Genomic DNA, 8,313 nt, shown 5'->3' on the forward strand with positions numbered 1-8,313 from the left:
ACAAATACAGAAATGAAACAGTCCCTGTCCTGGAGAAGCCCATGTTCTATGGAAGCTGGGGCAATTTGTAGATATGTAAATATAACCTGCCTTTCGCCAGGCCCACAGTTACTGAAAGAGCTGGGGAATGTGGTGACCACCTTCTCCTCCAGTAGGTCAGTCCTCTTCCCCAAGTCTCTCTATATTCCCTTTGGCCCAGACACGTGGGGGTCACTCAGGCTCCCACGATCCTCTCATGCAAAACATTCTCTCTCTTCCTAGGGCATAGCCAAAGGAAGGTGACAGAATTATATGGAAATAATTATATACAATTAAAATTATATAGAAAATAAATATAAGATGGCTTTTTGGAGAGAAGGCACAGTAACTGGAGAAATCAGGAAAGGTTTCACAGAAAAGAGAATGTTTTAGTTGGATTTGCATTTCAAGCAGGGGAGGCCCTCAGCACTGAGAGTTGGTGGGGGATGGGAGAAGTAGTGGAAGTGTTGGCATTAGGGTGTGAAAGCCTTTAAAATCCAGACAGGGCAGCCGGGTGGCACAGTGGATAGAGAGCACTGGCCCTGGAGTCAGGAGGACCTGAGTTCAAATCTGGCCTCAGACATTCCCTAATTTGTATGACCCTGGGCAAGTCACTTGACCCCAACTGCCTCCAAAAAAAGAAAGCCAGTCAGTCAAGTGGCATGTATTAAGCTCCTACTGTGTGCCAGACACTGGGCTGAACACTAGGGATGCAAAGAAAGGAAAAAACCAGACCCTGCTTTCCAGTCTAATGAAGCCTAACATAGGATTGTGTTTGAATCTAGAAGAAATAGAGGATCAGTGGGGTTGATTGAATATGGTGACACAGAGACCTAGGCATAGTTTTTGTTCAGGTGTTTTTTCAGTCATTTCTGACTCTTTGTGACCCCATTGGGGGTTTTCTTGGCAGAGACACTGGAGAAGTTTGCCATTTTTTTCTCCAGCTCATTTTACAGGTGAGTAAACTGAGTCAGACAAGGTTAAGTGACTTGCCCAGGGTCACACAACTAGGACATGTCTGAGGCTGGATTTGAACTCATGAACAGTCCTTCTGACTCCAGGCCCGGGGCTCCATGCTCCATGTTGCTCCCTAGCCTTGCACTGTAGCTGTAAGATAATTAGTTGGGAGGCACCAGGAAAGGCTCCTGGGAGGAGGCATTGAGTTTTAAGGAAGCTAGTTAAGTAAATAAAGGAAGGACACAAGATCAATTAGGAGTGATTTGTGTTGGGGGCAGGGAGCAAGGGTGCTTCAAGGTTTACAAATCACTTCCTCTAACAACATTCCTGTGAGGTAGGCACTGTGGGTCTTGTCAGCCACATTTTACAAACAAGGACACTGAAGCTCAAATTCAGACCATGTCCCTCCTTGGCCCCAGTCACCTCCTCTGGGGGAGAAGAAGTTTTCACTAGGAACTCAAAGGACCTTCCATCTCATAAACCCTGTGAGAGAGGAGGTGAAATGATCTGGCCCTGGTCATACAACCCCTCCTGTGTGGGAGGGACTCTGACACCAAGAATATCAGACTTACCCAAGGTCACACACAGGCTCATGGCACAGCTGATCCCCTGTACTATTTCACCTGTCCTCTGTTCTTTTTCTTATCAAGTACTATTTCCTCCCAAGAATCAATATTCTATGGTCAACAGGGAGACATGTAGATAGGGAAGAAATGTTCCAAACATACAATTTTTTAAAAATTTGATTTTCTTTCAATTAACAAAAAATTATTTTATCTTCCTCCCATCTCTCCCCACTCAGTTGAAAAAATAAAAAGGAAAACACAACCCTCATAATAAATATTCATAGTCAACCAAAACAAATGACCAAATGGGCCATGCCTAAAATATATATATATATATATATATATATATATATATATATATATATATATATATATATATGCCTCTTTCTTCACTCAGGATCCATCACTTTTCTGTAAGAAGGTGGGTAAAAACAATGCTTCCTCGGTACCCTTTGGGATCATGCTTGGTCATTGCATTATTCAGAGTTCTTGAAAGTTGTGTGTCTTTATAATCTGTTGCTGATATGTAAATTGTTCTCCTGGTTCTACTCCATTCTGCATCATTTCATAGAAGTCTTCTCAGGATTCCCCAAAACAGTACCTGCCATCATTTCTTATGGAACAATAGTATTCTACCTCATTCATATACCATAATTGGTTCAGTCATACCCTGATTGGTGAATGACCCCTTAGTTTTCAGTTCTTTATTGTTACAAAAAGAGCCCAGTAGACACAAGGGTTCCATTTAATCTTTGAGGGAAGTCCTTGGCAGTAATGGTGGAAACATAATAGACAAACCAAAGGAATTCTGTGTCCCAAGTCATCTGAAGGAAAGAAAAAAAGATCAAAAGTTGGGGCTTGAGATCTGACTGATCAGTCTAGGTAAAGAATCAGCCTCTGTGCATGTATGATAAATTGCATAGGCTAGCCCTAGTCCCTATATGACATCAGGCAGGAGAAAAGAGATTGAGTTTGCATCTGACCGCTTAATAAAAACTGACAGAAAGGGCTGGAACAAGGGTGAAGACAGGGGTCTTGCAATAGCAGAGTCTCCCAAATGGTTTTAAGGTACATAAATCTGTAAGTAACTAGGGATGGTGGAAAGGAAAAGAATGATGATTTCCATTCGCCCTTCCAATGGCAGTGGTGCCCCTAAAGATTCATGGGCCTGAGCTGAAGGGATTCAAGGAGAGGAGACAATCAACCCATCCCTAAAAGATTAACCAGTAAAGAGACAGCTTTCTTTAGCTTTTTCATACTCCTGCTATAAATGAAGATATTGAGCTCCTTTTTATAAATATCTAGTGTTAACTTAAGTCAGTGGACTTCTTGTTATATTAGTGATATTTTAAACAATTAATTTAAAATACTAGACAAATCTACATTTGATTTATTTAAAAATATTTTATTTGAATAACTCCTGATCCAGAGCCTGTGGTAAGCAGAGAGGAGCACTAAATTTGGAATCCAAGGATCTCGGTTTACTCTAATTTAGAGTCTATAGCCTGTTGTGGTCCAGCTCCTGGGTTCAAGGGATTCCCATGGTGTGTCCCCAGGCGCGTGTTTAAGGTCAGTTCATCAGCTTTGTTGAAGGCGACATGGAACAAAAGATAAGGTAACGGTCAGTCTCTCGGTGGACCTAAGGGGCAGCTACTCTTCTGAACATTCCCTGTGACTGGTATGTCACAAAGGCTGGGGGTGAAGTGGCCAGGGCTGAGCTGTTCCCCAAAGACAGAGGCCGAGCCCTCACTGGAGCAGGAGCCATGCCCAGGCAGTGAGGGAAAGGAGGGAGGAGGAGGCTGGCACGAAGTAGGTCTCTAGACAAAGGGTCATCTGGGAGGCGGCACCTGGCTCAAATTCAGCCTGCTGCAGGTGGTGGTGCTGGCCCAGTCGAGGGCTTTTCCACCCAGGGATGTGGGGATAGAACCTTTTCTCAGGTCTGGGCAAGATACTTGAGGGAAATGATCAGGGCTCCTGGTGTGGAACAACTTTCCCGGCCCTCCCTGCATGACCTGGGACAGATGACTCCCCTCCTTGTGGCACAGGGGCCTCCTCCACAAAATAAGGAGAGAAGCCTAGATGCCCCTCTGCCTCTAGGCCCACACTCCTAGCTCTCATTCTTACTTGGAAAAGACGTAAGCTGGAAGAGAGAATGACATCGTGCCCATTTCAGGTCCTTTCCATACTCTAAAATCGTGGCATTCAGAATGGAAAGGGATCTTAGCAGGGAAACCCATGGTGTGCAACACTCCCGAGAGCAGAGATCAAAATGTGATTGGGAGATATTTAACAAAATGAATAAAATTACAATAAAACACAAGTAACATTACATTGTAAAACTAAGCCAATATGCAACAGGGATCCTTGTGTATGGCCATCGAGAGTGGCCTCCGTTTCTATCTGAGTTTGACACCAATGTCTAGTCCAACCATCTCATCCCTACAAATGTGTGTATATGTGTGTGCGTATGTGCGTGTACATCTATATGTTATGTATCTAATATATGTATGTATGTATACATCCCTGTTGGGGTGCAAAGGTTGTTCCAGGAGGACTAGCACCTTTGGTATGACAGCTCGCCAAGCCCTCTTCAGGGCTGCTCAACCCCCTTTGGTGTCCACCTGGCATTCAGCTCTCACCTGTGGTTCCAAGACGCTGTAGCAGTACAGGGGGCCATGTCCTGGAAAACCATCTTGGCAAATGGGCTGAACCAAGATGAAGGTAACTGACAGGTCTCAAACTGGTCGGTGAGTTAGGGGGGTGTCTACCCCAAGCATGTGACGTCTGCCTGCAGAATGGGTGAATAGGAACAGTTGTTCCAATGGCCATGAAGGTTGAAGCAGGAGCTGTGGCGTGACTGGAAATTGGTTGTACATCAAAGATGCCAAGGGCATCCACTGCATCCCAGGCTATCACCGGACATCTGGACTTTTGTCCCGCCACTGGACTTCAATGACTCAGGAAGAGAAACTGAGACAGCTTTGTGCAACTCTGCCTCACTTCAATCCAGTTCACATGCAAGTCAGGACCACCCCATGATGTCATTGGTCCTCTTTGAAATGGACAAACAACAGCATATATTTCTGCAGTGGGGAAGAATTCCTTACACCAATTAAAAATCACATATATGAACCACCATATACACGACAATGGTGGGTCACCAAGAAGATGCTGGTTTGTCCTGGTATAGGGAACTTTTTCATCTAGAAGCTTTTAACATCAGTCAAATCAGATGTTCAGGCCCTATCCATGACCACTATGGGAGAACAATCATGCAGCGGCTTCCATACCTTTTCCAGGGGGAAATGATAAAGACCAATTATTGTGGGACCTCGACCCAAGGATCTCAGGCTTGGGGATGTGGCTGGGCCTGTTTCTGTAGGTGGCCCAACCTTGCTGTATGCCATATGACACTTTAAGGTTCCAAAGCTCTTTAAACACATGATCCTTTTTGATGCCCACAATAACCCTGGAAGCTAGGCTATATTATATCATCTCCATTTTACAGATAAGGAAACTGAGGCTCTCTGAATCCTTTATTCGGCTTCTCAGCTGATGGACAATCACTTTTGCTTCCAGGATTTTTTTCTACCACAGAATGTGGTTTTTTCCTAATTGTAATTTTTTAAGTTCTGAACTTAACAAACATCTAAAAACCTGAATATTTCTATAAACCAAGCTAAATACATAAAGAAGATTGTGTATGAACCTGTGAGTCTCTTTTTCATACTGCTCACTTTTTAAAAGGGTATATAATGAATGCATCATGTTACTTTCAAAACTGTCTTCATCCTGCTGAGATCCTAATTGTTTTCTGTTTCTCCTTAATAGATCTTCTTGTATTTTTATATTTCCTCTCCTTCTTCTTCTTATTTTTTGCATACCCATTACTATTTCTCTAGCTCCCAATTAGAAAGAAGAAAATAAAATCTAATAAATAATCACAGTCAAGCAAAATGAATCTACCAAGTGGCCATTTCCGAAAACGAATGTGTCTCAGCACACCTTGAGGCCATCAGCTCCCTACCAGGAGGCCAGCATACTTCATCATTGGAACTACGGTAGGTCATTGAATTGATCAAAGTTCTTCAGTCTTTCAAAGCTGTTTTTTTTTTTGTTTTGTTTTGTTTTGTTTACAATTCAGGGGTGGCCCTCTTGGTCCTTTTATTAAGGGAATTTGTTTTGTGAAGTTTGGATTCAGTCAAAAGGCCACACTTGTGGACCTAGAGGGTCACCTATGTTCTCAAGGTCGCAGGCTCCCTAACCCTGGTACAAAGCCAGGATTCTCTGAATCAAATCTTTCATCATTTCTTACAGCACAATAACAATTAATTCTACTGATAAATCATCATTTGCTCAGCTGTAATCTGTTTGGACACTCCCTTAATTTTCAAATATTTTCTTTTCTTCTTTTTTTTCCTTTAACCTCTTGGGAAGTTTGTTTTGCTGGGAAGTCTTTCCTCACTGTTGCTGTTCTTCCTTTTAATCATGATTCTGTCTATCTCTACCTGTTTCCCAGGTGAGTTTGGTGTATTTTTTTTTTTGCATGCTGCTGTGTGTCTGTGTAAGGATCTGTGTGCATCTTTAGCCCTCCTTTGTCTCGTTGAGATAAGAGGGGATGGAGCGGCTAGGTGGTGCAGTGAATAGAGCACCAGCCCTGGAGTCAAGAGGACCTGGGTTCAGATCTGGCCTCAGATACTTAACACAAAAACTAGCCGTATGACCTTGGGCAAGTCACTTAACCCCAACTGCCTTCCAAAAAGCAAAAAAAAAAAAAAAGAGATAAGAGGGAAGCTCACCAGATGCCTGTTCTTCTAGGCTTCCTCCATGTTTATATTCTCTTCTTCTCATGAACCCTAACAGCAAGTTCTAGCATCTCTTTCTTCCCTCCTTTCTACACTAGAGTGATCCTTTATCCCTCCTTTCCTTTACCCCTCTTAAAATCCTTAGGACATAATCAATCCATTCCCAGATCCTTTTTGAAAAAATTAACTTCTGGGACAGCCAGGTGGCACAGTGATTAAGAGCGCCGGCCCCAGTGTTGGGATGACCTGGGATCGAATCCAGGCTCAGATACTTAGCACCACACCCAGAAATAACTGGCCATGTAACCTTGAGCAAGTTACTTAACCCCAATTGCTTTAAAAAAAATTTAACTTCCTTCTGCCCTTTGGAGATCTCAAGCTTCTGCTGCTAGGTAGCACAGTGGGCAGAACACTAGAAGTCCTGAGTTCAAGGCATGCTTCAGACACTTACTAGCTGGGTAGCCCTGGGCCAGCTGCTTAATCTCTGTATGCCTCAGTTTCCTCATATGTAAAATGGGAATAATAATAGCATCTACCTCACAGAGTGGTTGTTAGCATAAAATGAGTAATTTTTATCTTACTGTAAAGCATTTTGTAAACCTTAAAAACTATAAATGCAATGATGATATTAGTATGACACCATTATATAGTTCCTTCCAATTGCCCAAATAAATTTACCTTTCTGGTTTCTCTTGACTCCTGTGTTTGTATTTCAAAATTCCCATTCGGCTTTGTTCTTTTCGCCAGAAATACTTATCAGTCCTCTCCCTCTAAAGGTCTTCTCCCCTCCCTCCACTGCCCGGGAGTATACTCAGTTTTGCTCTGGGTCATCTGAGTTCCTGAACTTCTTCTTGGGGTTAGACCCCTCTGGATCTTTGGGTTTCAGGGTCCTGGGTCTTCAGAGCCCTCTCAGGCATCACAGGATAGGGCACTAAGGATCTTAAAGCCCAAAGGACTGGGCTGTCTCTGAGAGCTGCAATGAGCACAGGCCCACTTCACTGGTCACTCCCACTCCCACTTGCTTCCAAGGTCCACACTGGGTTTCTGACCAACCTGGTGCTTTCTCTGGGGAGTTCTCTGCTGTGGCTGCCTCTGGGTTCAAAGCCTCAGAAGACACACCTGTCTCTCCTGGGCTTTTTGGGCCGCTGTTTTTCTCATTGCTCCCTTTTTCTCATGCCTATGGGTTTCTGGATGACTTTTTGTGAATTTCCGTGATGAAAGAAGTCACTTCCTGTAGTTACTTCTTGGGTTTCTTGATTGTTTTTCCATCTGTTCCTATGTTGAGGTTTTTGCTGGAGTGGGGGTGTGGGAGCTGGATGGTCTGTCTCTACTCAAGGCAGCTATCTTGGCCGGAAGTCCCACAGAAAGTGTTGCTATAAATATTTTGTTATGCAGGGATCCTTTCTATCTGTCTTTGATTTCCTCAGGCTATATGCCCAGTAGCAGGATCAGAGATTATGGCTCTTCTTTCATAATTCCAAGTCAACTTCCAGAATGATTAGACCAATCCATAGCTTCACCAATAGTGGACTTTCCTTCCTGTGGAAAGCCCTGCTTTTGTGATCGATGATAGTAATGATAACAAAGAATCATTGCTGATAATAACCAGGCGGCCAGGCTGCTACCACCTCCAACATTCGACCCCAAAGGAATGATTGTTCTTCCCTTTTAACAGTGCTAGGTGCTATGGGGACATTGACATGGAAGTCATGCTTTTTGCCAAAAAGAACTTTCCAGTCTAGGGCAGGCAATAAACTCACACATGAAATAATCAGAGAATGAGATAATATATAATTAATAACATTAAGGACAACTTCTTAACCATTCAGAAATAGAACGGGCTGCAGCTTTTGGGAGCAGATAATAAACTCAATATGATTTTAATGATTTATAAACTCCTGTGGGTCCCTAATGCCCCCAGGATCCAACATAAACTCCTCCACTTGGCATTGGAAGGTCTTTGCCAT

At 43.2% G+C, this 8,313-nt stretch overlaps 1 long non-coding RNA gene across 1 annotated transcript; it reads right to left on the reverse strand.

Annotated features, from left to right (window-relative positions):
• Nucleotides 1-2,964: 2,964 nt before the first annotated feature.
• Nucleotides 2,965-7,652, reverse strand: LOC138161446 (uncharacterized). Its single transcript, XR_011168360.1, has 3 exons — nucleotides 7,025-7,652; nucleotides 4,181-4,329; nucleotides 2,965-3,123 (listed from the first exon to the last, which is right to left on the reverse strand). It is a non-coding gene; the product is annotated as an uncharacterized lncRNA (long non-coding RNA).
• Between the last annotated feature and the right edge of the window lie 661 nt (nucleotides 7,653-8,313).

The sequence above is a fragment of the Petaurus breviceps genome, unplaced genomic scaffold (genome assembly GCF_028583685.1).
Source record: "Petaurus breviceps papuanus isolate PSGF00001 unplaced genomic scaffold, PetGlider_PUasm1.0 185, whole genome shotgun sequence".
Lineage (NCBI taxonomy): Eukaryota > Metazoa > Chordata > Mammalia > Diprotodontia > Petauridae > Petaurus > Petaurus breviceps.